This window comes from Salvelinus namaycush, chromosome 9 (genome assembly GCF_016432855.1).
Source record: "Salvelinus namaycush isolate Seneca chromosome 9, SaNama_1.0, whole genome shotgun sequence".
In the NCBI taxonomy this organism is placed as follows: Eukaryota; Metazoa; Chordata; class Actinopteri; order Salmoniformes; family Salmonidae; genus Salvelinus; species Salvelinus namaycush.
This window is the reverse complement of record NC_052315.1, coordinates 2,185,041-2,202,132: the sequence shown is the minus strand read 5'-3', so window position 1 is coordinate 2,202,132 and position 17,092 is coordinate 2,185,041. Positions and strand designations below refer to the sequence as shown.

Here is a 17,092-nt window from a genome sequence, read left to right as displayed (position 1 = left end):
CCCCGCAGGCCGCCAGTAGGGGAACCTGCCATACAAGGCCAATGTAGAGAATCATTCATAGTGACAACACTATACATTCTTCTGTTCACTCTGAATTACCCACCTCTAAAGGAAAAACAGGACACTGGCTGCCAGCAAAACATGACTCAGACCACAGTGTCTCCCGCCCTCCTGTATCAGCCTCACAGACAAGACCGATTTAGAGGTTACGTAACCTACTACATCTGGCGACCAGTGTTGTGGGTTACGTACACTACTACTATACGTGAGAACATGTTGTTGGTACGTACACTACTACATCTGGAGAACAGTGTTGTTGGTACGTACATACTACATATGGAGAACAGTGTGTTGGTACGTTACACTACTACATCTAGAGAACAGTGTTGTTGCTACGTACACTACTACATCTAGAAACATTGTTGTTGGTACGTACACTACTACATCTAGAGGACCAGTGTTGTTGCTACGTACACTACTACATTAGAGAACAGTGTTTGTGGTACGTACACTACTAATCTAGAGAACAGTGTTGTGGTACGTACAATACTACATCTAGAGAACAGTGTGGTTGGTACTACATACTACATCTAGAGAAACAGTGTTGTTGGTACGTACACTCACTAAACCTAGAGAACAGTGTTGTTGGTACGTACACTACTACATCTAGAGAACAGTGTTGTTGGTACTAAAACTACTAATCGGGAGAACATTGTTGTTGGTAACGTTACTACACTCTACACCAGAGAACCAGTGTTGTTGGTACGTACACTACTACATCTGGAGAACAGTGTTGTTTGGTACGTACACGATACACCTAGAGAACAGTGTTGTTGGTACGTACAATACTACACCTATGGACGTGTTGTTGATACGTAACACTACTACACCTGGAGAACAGTGTTGTTGGGTACGACACTTACTACTACATCTGGAGAACAGGTTGTTTGGACGTACACTTACTCATCTGGAGAAACAGTGTTGTTGAGTTACGTACACGACTACATCTGGAGAAACAGGTGGTGTCGGTACAAGTACACTACTACACCTAGAGAAACGTGTTGTTGGTACGTACACTACTACATCTGGAGAACAGTGTTGTCGGTGGTAAGTACATACTACATCTAGAGAACAGTGTTGTTGGTACTACACTACTAAATACTGGGAGAACAGTGTGGTTGGTAACGTCCACTACTACACTACTACATCTAGTAGAAACAGTGTTGTTCTGTCGTACACTACTACACCTAGAGAACAGTGTTGTTGGGACGTACACTACTACACCTGGAGAACAGTGATTGTTGGTACGTACACTACTACATCCTGGAGAACAGTGTTGTTGGTACGTACCACTACCTACACCTGGAGAACAGTGTTGTTGGTACGTACACTACTACATCTGGAAACAGTGTTGTTGGTAAGTACACTACTAATCTAGAGAACAGTGTTGTTGGTACGTACATACTAATCTAGAGAACAGTGTTTGTGTACGTACACTTACTACACCTAGAGAACAGTGTTGTTGGTACGTACAATACTACACTGCGAGAACAGTGTTGTTGGTACGTGACACTACTACATCTGGAGAACAGTGTGTTGGTACGTACACTACTACACCTGGAGAACAGGTTGTTGGTACGTACACTACTTACCATTCTGGAGAACAGGTTGTTGGTACGTACAGACTAATTTAGACGAAACAGTGTTGTTGGTAGCGTTACACACTACACCTGGAGAACAGTGTGTTGGTACGTACACTACTACACTGGAGAACAGTGTTGTTGGTACGTACACTACTACATTAGGAAACAGTGTTGTGTAAGACACTAATACATCTAGAGAAACAGTGTTGTAGGTAACCGTTTTTTACAAAACCTACTACAATCCCTTGTTAGAGAACAGTGTTGTTGGTGAACGTACACTACACTTGTATCCTATGGTCTTCTCGTGTTTGAGTTGTGCAGATGAGAGCGTAGCGCGGTTTTTTAAACGACAGGCCACACTCTGAAAAAGGTGTGTTCTCCCTCCACCTCACTCCCTCCATCTGGCTGGGAGGGCCCTTTGAACCGGCTCTGGCCCCTCCCCCACAGGCGGCTCTGTGATATGTGCTCCGTTACAATGCCGTTGTTGGTGATAAGGACGCCCTCAGTCTCTGTCTGGACAACATTCTCCATCCCAGCCACCGAGCTTCCATCTCTCAAACTAGTCTCTTGGGGGTCTCCCCTCTTCTTGAGGTGTTGGGGTTTGGAAAGGAAGAACAGAACAGTTAGGATGGGTAACACCACACTACCACGTAAAAAGTTAAGTTTGGACACACCTACTAATTCAAGGGTTTTTCTTACTTTTTTACTATTTTCTACATTGTAGAATAATAGTGAAGACATCAGAACTATTAAAGAAACACATATGGAATCATTGTAGTGGGTTAGTAACCAAAAAGTGTTTGAAACCAATCAAAAATAGATTTTATATTTCAGATCTTCAAAGTAGCCACCTTTGCCTTGATGACAGCTGTGGCCACTCTTGGCATTCTCTCAACCAGCTTCATGATGCAGTCACCTGGAATGCCTTTTAATTAAACAGTGTGACTTGTTAAAAGTTAATTTGTGAATTATTTCCTTCTCAAGCGTTTGAGCCAATCAGTGGTGTTGTGACAAGGTCAGGGGGGGTATATAGAAGATTAGCCATTGGTAAAATCAAAGTCCATATTATGGCCAAGAACAGCTCAAATAAGCAAAGAGAAACGAAGTCCATTCATTACTTTAAGCATGAAGGTCAGGCAATACGGAAACACTTCAAGAACTGTGAACGTTTCTTCAGGTTGCAAGTCACAAAACCATCAAAAAGCGCTATGATTTGAAACTGGCTCTCATGAGGGACCGCCACCACAGAAAGGAAGACCCAGAGTTACCTTGCTGCAGAGGATAAGTTCATCAGAGTTACCAGATTCAGAATAATAATAATTAGAGGACTTGCTTGGGCCAAGAACACGAGCCAATGGACATTAGGAACGGCGGGAAATCTGTCCTTTGGTATGATGAGTTCAAATGGAGCATGTGTGGTTCCCACCAGAAGCATGGAGGAGGTGGTGTGGGGGTTCTATGCTGGTGACACGTCTGTGATTTATTAGTATTTAAGCACACTGAACCACCATGGCTACCACAGCATTCTGCAGCGAATACGCCATCCATCTGGGTTTGCCCTTAGAGGGGAATTAATTATTTTTTCAACAGGGACAATGACCCAACACACCTCCAGGCATGGTAAGGACTATTTGACCAGGAAGGAGAGGATGGGGCTGCCATCAGAGACCTGGCTCACAATCACCTCCCCAACCTCCACACCAAGTTGAGATCGGTTTGGGATGAGTTGGACCGCAGTAAGTGAAGGAAAAGCAGTCAACCAAGTGACTAGCATATATGGGAAACTCCTTAAAGACTTTGGAAAAGCATTCCGCTGAAGCTGGTTGAGAGAAATGCCAAGATGTGTGCCAAACCCGCTGTCATCAAGGCAAAGGGTGGGCTATGTTGAAGAATCCAAATATAATATATCTTTTACTTTTTGGTTACTACATGATTGCCATATGTGTTATTTCATAGTTCTCGATGTCTCCACTATTATTTGAACAATATTAGTAGAAATAATGTAAATAGGATAAAGAAAAACCCCTGGAAGAGTTGGTCCTGTGTTCATACTTTTGATTGAAATTGTATTATTTATTTATTTATATATATATATATTATCTATATCACACCCAGAGAGAGACATACACAAAGTGCAAAGGGACTGCTCTGCAGACTCATGTCTTATCCATGCATGAATCATAGGGATGTGACTCCGTTCAGGTGTTGTCTATAAGCCTACCTTGGGGGTGCTGGGACGCTGTGGGGTCTGGGCTCCCTTCTTGTCCTCTCTGTCCTCCTCCAGCCCCATGTGAGCCTGCCGTACCCCCCCTCCCCTATGGAGCGCTAGTCGTAGTCTCTCTTATAGGGGTCATTGGCTCCTCTGAACCTCCTCTGCAGGAGTAGAAGACCGGCTCATGTGCAACACTCCTCCTCGGACAGGAGACTCTGGCTCCCCCGATCACCTCCTGCTTCACCTTGGCAGGACGTCCTATCTTCCTCTTAGGGGGTTGGGGAGCAGCGGTATGAGGCTGTGGCTCGGCCTGGGGTGCTGAATCCACCGTCTGGTGCGCTGACGTCCTCCTCCTGGGGCGTTGGGTCTCCTGGACTACAGGTGGCGCTACAGCCGGGGGACGACCCACCTCAGTAGGGCCCCTTCCCTGGGTCCTACGCTGATGAGGCAAGGCCCCTGGTTCCATGGAGAGGGAGTCCCCATCCCCCTCATCCCCTTCATCCATGCTGCTGCTGCTCAAGGGCCAGGACAGGCTGACACCACGGCAGGGACTCACTGGCTCCGGCCTGGCCGCGTGGTCACCACTGTCATGGTCTCCTGCCTTCTCCAAGTAGGTGGCGAAGAGGGTGACAGACTCGCCTACCCGGGCCTGGCCGCTGTGGGTGACCACCGTCCATGGTCTCTGCCTCTACAGTAGGGGAGAAGAGGTGACGGACTCGCCTACCCGGGCATGGCCGCTGTGGGTGACTAGAGCACCGTTCTCTGACCCAGCTACCCAACCCGGCATAGTCGCCTCTGGTTCACCTCCAGAGGACTGGGTTGATACAGATGTCAGACCCCTCTGAAGGCCTCTGCTGTGTGGGCCAAGGAGTCCAGGTCATCCCCTGCTCCAGCTAGCCCAGTATGAGTCACACAAGGCATGCCGTCGCTCCCTGATGGTATAATGTAGGCCCCGGGGGTCTTCATTCGGGGCCTGTTGGGGTGCAGGGCTGGCTTGGACACCACCGTGGTCTGTGTGGGCCGTCGCTCCCGATGGTCATAATGTAATACGGTTTCTTCATCGGGGCCTTTTGGGTGCAGGCTGGCGGACACCACCGTGTGGATGTCCTCCTGATGGTAGACCATCATCTTCTGCTCCTCTACCTTCTTGTGGGACGGACTCACAGATTGAAGGGACCTCGGCCATCGAAGGTGTCGGGACCCAGGTTGGAACGTCGGCCATCCACAGAAGTTGAAGCAGAGGTTAGAGGTGTACGCAAAACTCTAGCAGTGGGAGGAAATTGACCTTGATAAACCTGAGGAGAGAGAAGAGAGAAGACAGAGAGACGAGACAGGAGAGGTTATTCCTTAACCAAAACCACCTCAGTAAGATGATGATTACAGGGAAACGTATTACTCAGAACATCATCCAACCGTTTTATAACTCAGGATCTAGACGGTTTTCCTGTTGTTCCTGATAACTACTCTTGACAGACTTGTACCCCGATTCTTCATCCGGTGGTGTGGAGTCGCTGAGATGAAAAGGTCTATTGGAGTCATTTAGCAACATCGCCTACCCAGCCCAATTCTACCATGAACACAGCAGCCAGCAGGGGCAGCACCTCTCCATGTCTCCCCTGAGAGGTCGACCACCGCCTTCGCTGACACGGCTCCCTTCTCTCATAAACAGCTCATTAAAGTAGTCCGCAGGGGCCAGCACCTTCTCCATGCTCACCTGAGGGTCGACCCACCGCTTCGTGACACGCTCCCTTTCTATAAAAGCTCATTAAAGTAGTCGCTGCAGGGGCAGCACCTTCCTCCATGTCTCACCTGAGAGGTAGACCACCGCTCCTGACTGGGACAACGGCTCCCTTCTCTATAAACAGCTCATTGAAAGTAGTCGCGCAGGGGGGCCAGCACCTTCTGCCAGTTCACTGAGAGGTCGAACAACCGCTTCCTGACTGGACACGGCTCCTTCTCTATAAACAGCTCATTAAAGTAGTCGCTGCGAGGGCCAGCACCTTCTCCATGACTCACCTGAGAGGTCGACACCGCTGGATGACGACACGGCTCCCTTCTCTATAAACAGGCTCATTAAAGTAGTCGTGCAGGGGGCCACACCTTCTCCATGCTCACCTGAGAGGTCGACCCACCGCTTCGTGGACAGGCTCCCTTCTCGATATAACAGCTCTTAAGTAGTCGCTGCAGGGTGGCCAGCACCTCTCCATGTTCCACCTGAGAGTCGACCACCGTTCGATGACTGGACAGGCTTCCTTTCTCTATAAACAGCTCATTAAAGTAGTCTCTGCAGGGGGCCCAGCACCTTCTGACCATGACTACCCAACCTGAGAGGTCGACCACGCCATTCATGACTGGACACGCTCCCTTCTCTATAAACAGACTCATTAAGTAGTCGCTTGCAGGGGCCAGCACTTCTCCATGGGTCCCACCTGAGAGGTCTAGCCCACCGCTTTCCGACGTGATCACGGCTCTCCCTTCTCTATAACCAGCCTCGTTAAAGTAGTCGCTGCAGGGGGTCCAGCACTTCTCCAGTCTCACCTGAGAGGTCGACCAGCTTCTGACACGGCTCCCTTCTCTATAAACAGCTCATTAAGTAGTCGCTGCAGGGGCCAGCACCTTCTCCATGTCTCACCTGAGAGGTCGACCACCGCTTCCTGACTGGACACGGCTCCCCTCGATAAACAGCTCATAAAGTAGTCGCTGCAGGCGGCCCAGCACCTTCCCATGACTCACTGAGAGGTCGACCCACCGCTCTGACTGGACACGGCTCCCTTCTCTATAAAACAGCTCATAAAGTAGTCGCTGCCGGGGCCAGCACCTTCTCCATGTCTCACCTGAGAGGTCGACACCGCTTCCTGACTGGACACGGCTCCCTTCTCTATAAACAGCTCATAAAGTAGTCGCTGCAGGGGGCCAGCCACACCTTCTCCATGACTCACCTGAGAGGTCGCCACCGCTTCCTGACTGACACGGCTCCCTTCTCTTAAAACAGCTCATTAAAGTATCGCTGCAGGGGGCAGCACCTTCTCCATGACTCACCTGAGAGGTCGACCCACCGCTTCCTGACTGGACACGGCTCCCTTCTCTATAAAAAGACGTCATTAAAGTAGTCGCTGCAGGGGCCAGCACTTCTCCACGTCTCACCTGAGAGGTCGACCAGCTTCTGACTGGACACGGCTCCTTCTCTTATAAACAGCTCATTAAAGTAGTCGCTGCAGGGGGCCAGCACCTTCTCCAGGACTCACCTGAGAGGGCGACCACGCTTCCTGACTGGAAACGGCTCCCTTCTCTATAAACAGCTCATTAAAGTAGTCGCTGCAGGGGCCAGCACCTTCTCCATGTCTCACCTGAGAGGTCGACCACCGCTTCTGACTGGACACGGCTCCCTTCTCTATAAAACAGCTCATTAAAGTAGTCGCTGCAGGGGGCCAGCACCTTCTCCAGTGCTCACCTGAGAGGTCGACCAAGCTTCCTGGACACGGCTCCCTTCTCTATAAACAGCCTCATTAAAGTAGTCGCGTGAGGGGGCCAGCACCTTTCCATGTCTCACCTGAGAGGTCGACCACGCTTCCTGACTGGACACGGCTCCCTTCTCTATAAACAGCTCATTAAAGTAGTCGCTGCAGGGGGCCAGCACCTTCTCCATGACTCACCTGGAGAGGTCGGACCACCGCTTCATGCTGGACACGGCTCCTTCTCTATAAACAGCTCATTAAAGTAGTCGTGCAGGTGGCCAGCACCTTATCCCATGTCTCACCTGAGAGGTCGACCACCGCTTCTGACTGGACACGGCCTCCTTCTCTATAAACAGCTCATTAAAGTAGTCGCTGCAGGGGGCCAGCACCTTCTCCATGTCTCACCTGAGAGGTCGACACACGCTTCTGACACGGCTCCCTTCTCATAAACAGCTCATTAAAGTAGTCGCCTGCAGGGGGCCAGCACCTTCTCCATGTCTACACTGAGAGGTCGACCACCGCTTCCTGACTGACACGGCTCCCTTCTCTATAACAGCTCATTAAGTAGTCGCTGCAGGGGGCAGCAGCACCTTCTCCATGCTCACTGAGAGGTCGACCACCGCTTCCTGATGGACACGGCTCCCTTCTCATAAACACGTCATTAAAGTAGTCGCTGGCAGGGGCCCGCACCTTCTCAATGTCTCAACTGAGAGGTCGACCACCGCCCTTCCTGCTGACCACGGCTCCCTTCTCTATAACAGTCATTAAAGTAGTCGCTGCAGGGGCCAGCACCTTTCCATGCTCACCTGAGATGGTCGACCACCGCTTCCTGACTGGACACGGCTCCCTTCTCTATAAACAGCTCATTAAAGTAGCGCTGCAGGGGGCCAGCCCTTCTCCATGTCTCACCTGAGAGTGCGGGACCACCGCTTACTGACACGGCTCCCTTCTCTATAAACAGCTCATTAAAGTAGTTGCTGCAGGGGGGCCAGCACCTTCTCCATGCTCACTGAGAGGTCGACCACCGCTCCTTGACCGGACACGGTCCCCTTCTCTATAAACAGCTCATTAAAGTAGTCGCTGCAGGGGGGGGCACGAGCACCTTCCCAGTCTCACCTGAGAGGTCGACACACGTTCCTTGCTGACACGGCTCCTCTCTATAAACCGCTCATTAAAGTGTCGCTGCAGTGGGCCAGCACCTTCTCCATGACTCACCGAGAGGTCGACCACGCTTCTGACTGGACACGGCTCCCTGCTCATAAACAGCTCATTAAAGTAGTCGCGAGGGGGCCAGCCCTCTCCAGACTCACCTGAGAGGTCGACCACCGCTTCTGGACACGGGCTCCCTTCTCTATAAACAGCTCATTTAAAGTAGTCGCTGCAGGGGGGCCAGCACCTTCTCCATGACTCACCTGAGAGGTCGACCACCGTTCCTGACTGGACACGGCTCCTTCGTCTATAAACAGCTCATTAAAAGTAGTCGCTGCAGGGGGCCAGCACCTTCTCCAGTCTCACCTGAGAGGGTCGACCACCGCTTCCTGACTGGACACGGCTCCCTTCTCTATAAACAAGCTCATTAAAGTAGTCGCTGCAGGGTGGCAGCACCTTCTCATGCTCACTGAGAGGTCGACCACCGCTTCTTCTGACTGGACCACGGCTCCCCTTCTATAAACAGCTCATTAAAGTAGTCGCTGCAGGGGCGCCAGCACTTCTCCATGATCACCTGAGAGGTCGACCACCGCTTCCTGACTGGACCACGGCTCCCTTCTCTATAAACAGTCATTAAAGTGTCGCTGCAGGGGGCCGCACCTTCTCCATGTCTACCCTGAAGGGCGACCACGCTTCATGACTGGACACGGCTCCCTTCTCTATAAACAGCTCAATTAAAAAGAGTTGCTGCAGGGGGGGCCAGCACCTGCTCCATGACTCACCTGAGAGGTCGACCACCGCTTCGATGACAGGCTCACTTCTCTATAAACAGCTCATTAAAGTGTAGTCCTGCAGGGGGGCCAGCACCTTCTCATGCTCACCTGAGAGGTCGACCACCGCTTCGTGACAACGGCTCCCTTCTCTATAAACAGCTCATTAAAGTAGTCGCTGCAGGGGGCCAGCACCTTCTCCATGACTCACCTGAGAGGTCGACCACCGCTTCCTGACTGGACACGCTCCCTCTCTATAAACAGCCATTAAAGTAGTCGCTGCAGGGGGCCAGCACCTTTCTCCATGTCTCACCTGAGAGGTGACCACCGCTCCTGACTGGACACGGCTCCCTTCTCTATAAACAGCTCATTAAAGTAGTCGCTGCAGGGGGCCAGCACCTTCTCCATGACTCACCTGAGAGGTCGAACACCGCTTCATTGACACGGCTCCCTTCTCATAAAAAGCTCATTAAAGTAGTCGCTGCAGGGGGCCAGCACCTCATGCTCACCTGAGAGTCGACCACCGCTTCCTGATGGACACGGCTCCTTCTCTATAAACAGGCTCATATTAAAGTAGTCGCTGCATGGCCAGAGGCCAGCACCTTCTCCATGTGCCACCTGAGAGGTCGACCACCGCTTCCTGACTGGACACGGTCTCCTTCTCTAATAAACAGCTCATTAAAGTAGTCGCTGCAGGCGGGCCAGCACCTTCTCCAGGACTCACCTGAGAGGTCGAACCACCGCTTCCTGACTGGACGGCTCCCTTCTCTATAAACAGCTCATTAAAGTAGTCGCTGCAGGGGCCAGCACCTTCTCCAGTCTTCACCTGAGAGGTCGACCACCGCTTACTGTGACACGGCTCCCTTCTCTATAAACATGGCTCATTAAAGTAGTCGCTGCAGGGGGCCAGCACCTTCTCCCTGACTCACCTGAGAGGTCGACACCGCTTCCTGACTGGACACGGCTCCCTTCTCTATAAAAAGCTCATTAAAGTAGTGCTGCAGGGGGCCAGCACCTTCTCTCCATCTACCTGAGAGGTCGACCACCGCTTCCTGACTGACACGGCCCCTTCTCTATAAACAGCTCATTAAAGTAGTGCGTGCAGGGGGCCAGCACTTCTCCATGACTACCTGAGAGGTCGACCACGCTTCGGACTGGCACGGTCCCCTTCTCTATAAACAGCTCATTAAAGTAGTCGCTGCAGGGGGCAGCTACCTTCTCCATGCTCACCTGAGAGGTCGACCACCGCTTCGGTGACACGGCTCCCTTCTCTGATAAACAGTCATTAAAGTAGTGCTGCAGGGGGCCAGCACCTTCTCCATGTCTAACCTGAGAGGTCGACCACCGCTTCCTGACGTGACACGGCTCCCTTCTCTATAAACAGCTCATTAAGTAGTCGCTGCAGGGGGCCAGCACCTTCTCCATGTCTCACCTGAGAGGTCGACCACCGCTCTGACTGACACGGCTCCCTTCTCATAAACAGCTCATTAAAGTAGCGCTGCAGGGGGCCAGCACCTTCTCCAAGTCTCACCTGAGAGGTCGACCACCGCTTCTGATGACACGGCTCCCTTCTCTATAAACAGCTCATTAAGTAGTCCCTGCAGGGGCCAGCACCTTCTCATGTCTCACCTGAGAGGTCGACCACCGCTTCCGTGACGACACGGCTCCCTTCTCTATAAAAACAGCTCATTAAAGTAGTCGCTGCAGGGGCCAGCACCTTCTCCATGGTCTCACCTGAGAGGTCGACCACCGCTTCTGACTGGACACGGCTCCCTTCTCTATAAACAGCTCATTAAGATAGTCGCTGACGCGACGGGGGCCAGCACCTTCTCCATCGGTCTCACTGAGAGGTCGACCACCGCTTCGTCGACACGGCTCCCTTCTCTATAAACAGCTCATTAAAGTAGTCGCTGCAGGGGGCCAGCACCTTCTCCATGTCTCACCTGAGAGGCGACCACCGCTTCCTGACTGGACACGGCTCCTTCTCTATAAAAGCTCATTAAAGGAGCGCTCATGCGGGGGCCAGACTTCTCCAGTCTCACCTGAGAGGTCGACCACCGCTTCTGACACGGCTCCCTTCTCTAGAAACAGCTCATTAAAGTAGTCGCTGCAGGGGGCCAGCACCTTCTCCAAGTCTCACCTGAGAGGTCGACCACCGCTTCTGACTGGACACGGCTCCCTTCTCTATAAACAGCTCATTAAAGTAGTCGCTGCAGGGGGCCAGCACCTTCTCCATTGACTCTGAATGAGGTTCGACCACCGCTTCTGATGGACACGGCTCCCTTCTCTATAAACAGCTCATTAAAGTAGTCGCTGCAGGGGCCAGAACCTTCTCCATGCTCACCTGAGAGGTCGACCACCGCTTCAGTGACACGGCTCCCTTCTCTATAAACAGCTCATAAAGTAGTCGTTGCAGGGGCCAGCACCTTCCCATGACTCACCTGAGAGGTCGACCACCGCTTCCTGACTGGACACGGCTCCCTTCTCTATAACAGCTCATTAAGTGTCGACGCAGGGGGCAGCACCTTCTCCAGTCCACCTGAGAGGTCGACCCACGCTTCCCTGACTGGACACGGCTCCCTTCTCTATAAACAGCCTCATTAAAGTAGTCGCTGCAGGGGCCAGCACCTTCTCCATGAACTCACCTGAGAGGTCGACCACCGCTTCTGACTGACACGGCTCCCTTCTCTATAAACAGCTCATTAAAGTAGTCGCGCAAGGGGCCAGCACCTTCCCATGCTCACCTGAGAGGTCGACCACCGCTCGTGACACGGCGCTCCCTTCTCTATAAACAGCATAAAGTAGTCGCTGCAGGGGCCAGCACCTTCTCCATGTCTCACCTGAGAGGTCGACCACCGCTTCTGACTGGACACGGCTCCCTTCTCTAAAAACAGCTCATTAAAGTAGTCGCTGCAGGGGGCAGCACCTTCTCCATGCTCACCTGGAGGTCGACCACCGCTTCCTGACTGGACCACGGCTCCCTTCCTATAAAAGCTCATTAAAGTAGTCGCTGCAGGGGCCAGCACCATCTCATGTCTCACCTGAGAGGTCGACCACCGCTTCCTGACTGGATACCGGTACCTTCTCATAAACAGCTCATTAAAGTAGTCCCTGCAGGCGGCCAGCACCTTCTCCATGACTCACCTGAGAGGTCGCACACCGCTTCTGACTGGACACGGCTCCCTTCTCTATAAACAGTCATTAAAGTAGTCGCTGAGGGGCCAGCACCTTCTCCCAGACTCACCTGAGAGTCGACCACCGCTTCTGATGGACAAGGCTCCCTTCTCATAAACAGCTCATAAAGTAGTCCTTGCGGGGGCCAGCACCTTCTCCATGACTCACCTGAGAGGTCGACCACCGCTTCTGACTGGACACGGCTCCCTTCTCTATAAACAGCTCATTAAAGTAGTCGCTGCAGGGGGCCAGCACCTTCTCCAAGTTCTCACCGGAGGAGGTCGACCACCGCTTCGTGACACGGCTCCCTTCTCTATAAACAGCTCATTAAAGTAGTCGCTGCAGGGGGCCAGCGACCTTCTCCATGCTCACCTGAGAGGTCGACCACCGCTTCGTGACCACGGCTCCCTTCTCTATAAAAACAGCTCATTAAAGTAGTCGCTGCAGGGGGCAGCACCTTCTCCATGTCTACCACCTGAGAGGTCGACCACCGCTTCCGACTGGACACTGCTCCCTTCTCTATAACAGCTCATAAAGTAGTCGCTGCAGGGGCCAGCACCTTCCCATGCTCACCTGAGAGGTCGACCACCGCTTCCATGACTGGACACGCTCCTTCTCATATAACAGCTCATTAAGTAGTCGCTGCAGGGGGCCAGCACCTCTCTCCATGGCTCACCTGAGAGGTCGACCACGCGTTACCTGGACACGGCTCCCTTCTCTATAAACAGCTCATTAAAGTAGTCGCTGCAGGGGGCCAGCAACCTTCTCCATGTCAACCTAAGAGGTCGACCACCGCTTCCTGACTGGACACGGCTCCCTCTATACTATAACAGCTCTTAAAGTAGTCGCTGCAGGGGCCAGCACCTTCAGTCTGCACCTGAGGGTCGACACCGCTTCATGATGTGACACGGCTCCCTTCTTCTATAAACAGCTCATTAAAGTAGTCGCTGCCGGGGGCAGCACCCTTCTCCATGATCACCGAGAGGGTCGACCACCGCTTCCTGACTGGACACGCTCCCTCTCTATAAACAGTCATTAAAGTAGTCGCTGCAGGGGCCAGCACCTTCTCCATGCTCACCTGAGAGGTCGACCACCGCTTCCTGACTGGACACGGCTCCCTTCTCTATAAACAGCTCATTAAGTGTAGCTGCAGGGGGGCCAGACTTCTCCATGCTCTACCTGAGAGGTCGACCACCGCTTCTGACACGGCTCCCTTCTCTATAAACAGCTCATTAAAGTAGTCGCTGCAGGGGGCCAGCACCTTCTCAGATGACTCACCTGAGAGGTGACCACCGTTTCTGACTGGACACGGCTCTTCTCTATAAACAGCTCATTAAAGTAGTCCGGCAGGGGGCCAGCACCTTCTCCATGTCTCACCTGAGAGGTTCGACCACCGCTTGGTGACACGGCTCCCTTCTCTATAAACAGCTCATTAAAGTAGTCGCTGCAGGGGCCAGCACCTTCTCCATGTCTCACTGAGAGGTCGACCACACCTTCCGACTGGACACGGCTCCCTTCTCTATAAACAGCTCATTAAAGTAGTCGCTGCAGGGGGCCAGCCACTTCTCCATGCTCACCTGAGAGGTCGACCCCACGCTTCCTGACACGGCTCCCTTCTCTATAAACAGCCTCATTAAAGTAGTCGCATGCAGGGGCGCCAGCACCTTCTTCCATGATCTCACCTGAGAGTCGACCACCGCTTCATGACCGGCTCCCTTCTCTATAAACAGCTCATTAAAATAGTCGCTGCAGGGGCAGCACCTCTCCATGTCTCAACTGAGAGGTCGACCCACGCTTCCTGACTGGACACGGCTCCCTTCTCTATAAACAGATCATATTAAAGTATCGCTGCTGCAGGGGCGCCAGCAACCTTCTCCATCTCACCTGAGAGGTGCGACCACCGCTTCCTGTGGAACACGGCTCCCTTCTCTATAAACAGCTCATAAGTAGTCGCTGCCAGGGGGCAGCACCTTCTCCATGAGCACCTGAGAGGTTACTGACACCGCCTTCTGTGACACGGCTCCCTTCTCTATAAACAGCTCATAAAGTAGCCTGCAGGGGCCAGGCACCTTCTCCATGTCTCACCTGAGAGGTCGAGCCACCGCTTCGACTGGACACGGCTCCCTTCTCTATAAACAGCTCATTAAAGTCAGTCGCATGCAGGGGGCCAGCACCTTCTCCACTGACGACCTGAGAGGTCCGACCCAGCCGCTTCGTGACACGATCCCTTTCTATAAAACAGCTCATTAAAGTAGTCGCTGCAGGGGAGCAGCACCTTCGCATGCTCACCTGCAGAGGTCGACCACCGCTTCGCTGACACGGCTCCCCATATAAACAGCACATTAAAGTAGTCGCTGCAGGGGGCCAGCACCTTCTCCAGTCTCACCTGAGAGGTCGACCACCGCCTTCATCCGACTGGGACCACGGCTCCTTCTCTATAAAACAGCTCATTAAAGTAGTCGCTGATGTCAGGTGGCCACAGCACCTTCTCCTGACTCACTGAGAGTCGATCGACCAACGCTTTGCCTGTCATTTGCCACCGGCTCCCGTCTCTATATAAAACAGCTCATTAAAGTAGCGCTGCAGGCGCCAGCACCTTTCCATGACTCAACCTGAGAGGGTCGACACCGTTCCGGGTGGCGACTGGACACGGCTCCTTCTCTTATAAACAGCTCATTAAAGTAGTCTCGCAGGGGGCCAGCACCTTCTCCATGATTCCTCAATGAGAGGTCGACCTACCGCGTCTGCGTGACACGGCTCCCTTTCTCTATAACAGCTCATTAAAGTAGTAGCTGGCGAGGGGTGGCCAGGCACTTCTCCATGACGCTCACCTGAGAGGTTCCGACCACCGCTTTCGTGACACGGGCTCCCTTTCTCTATAAACAGCTCATTAAATAGTCGCTGAGCGGGCCAGCACCTTCTCCATGTCTCACCTGAGAGGTCGACCACCGCTTCCGCTGACACGGCTCCCTTCTCTATAACAGCTCATTACAGTAGTCGCTGCAGGGAGGCCCAGCACCTTCTTCCATGTCGCACTGAGAGGTCGACCACGCTCCTGACTGACACGCTCCTGTCTCTATAAATACAGTCCATTAAAGTAGCGCTGCAGGGGCCAGCCACATTCTCCAGTACTCACCTGAGAGGTACGACACGCGCTTCCGACTGGACACGGCTCCCTTCTCTATAACAGCTCATTAAAAGTAGTCGCTGCAGGTGGCCAGCACCTCTCCATGACTCACCTGAGAGGTCGACCACCGCTTCTGACTGGACACGGGCTCCGTTTCTCTATAAACAGCCTCATTAAAGTAGTCGCTGCAGGGGGCCAGCACCTTTCTCCAGGTGCTCACTGAGAGGTCGACCACCGCTTCCTTGACTGGACACGGCTCCCTTCTCTATAAACAGGTCTCATGTAAAGTAGTCGCTGCAGGGGGCCAGCACCGTCTCCAAAGACTCACCGAGCGAGGCTCGCCACGCGCTCTCCTGACTGGACACGGCTCTCCTCTCTATAAACAGCTCATAAGTAGTCGCATGCAGGGGGCAGCACCTTCCCAAGCTCACTGAGAGGGTCGACCACCGCTTCTCTGGGGGGGGGAACTGGACAGGCGTCCTTCTTCATAAAACAGCTATAAAAGTAGTCGCGCAGGGGCAGGCACCTTCTCCAAGTCTCACCTGAGAGGTCGAGCCACCGCTTCGGCTGGACACGCTCCCGCTCTCTATAAACAGCTCATTAAAGTAGTCGCTGCAGGGGGGCCAGACCTTTCCAGTCTCACCTGAGGTGGCGTCGCCACCGCTTTCCTGACTGGGACACGGTCCTTCCTCTATAACAGCTCATAAAGTAGTACCGCTGCAGGGGCGCAGCACCTTCTCCGAGTCCACCTGAGGAGGTCGACCACCGCTTCGTGAGCACGGGCTCCTCTCTATAAACCGTCATAAAGTAGTCGCTGCAGGGGGCCAGCACCTCTCCAGTGACTCACTTGAGAGGTCGACATCGGGCATCCGACTTCACTGGACTGGACACGGCCCTTCTCTAAAACAGCTCATTAAAGGAGTCGCTGCAGGGGCGCCAGCACCTTCTCCCATGTCTCCCCGAGAGGTGACCACCGCTCTTTGACGTGGACCGGCTTCCGCTTCTGATAGTAAACAGGCTCATTAAAGTAGTCGCTGCAGTGGGCCAGCACCGTTCTCCATGGATCTCCATGAGAGGTGACCACGCTTCAGTGATATGGACACAGGCTCCCTTCTCTATAAACAGCTCATTAAAGTAGTCGCTGCAGGGGGCCAGACCTCTCCATGTCCACCTGAGAGAGTCGACCACCGCTTTGGGACAGGCTCCCTTCTCTATGAAAACAGCTTCATTAAAGTAGGTCGCTGCGGGGCCAACACCTTCTCCAGCTCACCGAGAGGTAGACCACGCTCCTGATCTGGACAGCGGCTCCTTCTCTATAAAACAGATCATAAAGTAGTCGCCTGGCAGGGGGCCAGGCACCTTTCCATGTCTCACTGAGAGGTCGACACCGCTTGCTGACTCGCGACACGGCTCACTTCTACTATAAAACAGCCTCAAGTAAAATAAAGTAAGCGCTGCAGGGGGCAGCACATTCTCCATGTCTCACACTGAGAGGTCGACCACCGCTTCATGACTGGGACACGGCTCCCTCTCTATAAACAGGCTCATTAAAGTAGTCGCTG

The 17,092-nt window shown here is 52.8% G+C and overlaps 1 pseudogene; it reads right to left on the bottom strand.

The window, feature by feature from the left end:
* LOC120053607 overlaps positions 1 to 17,092 on the bottom strand; it is a 35,606-nt pseudogene that overhangs the window by 5,307 nt on the left and 13,207 nt on the right.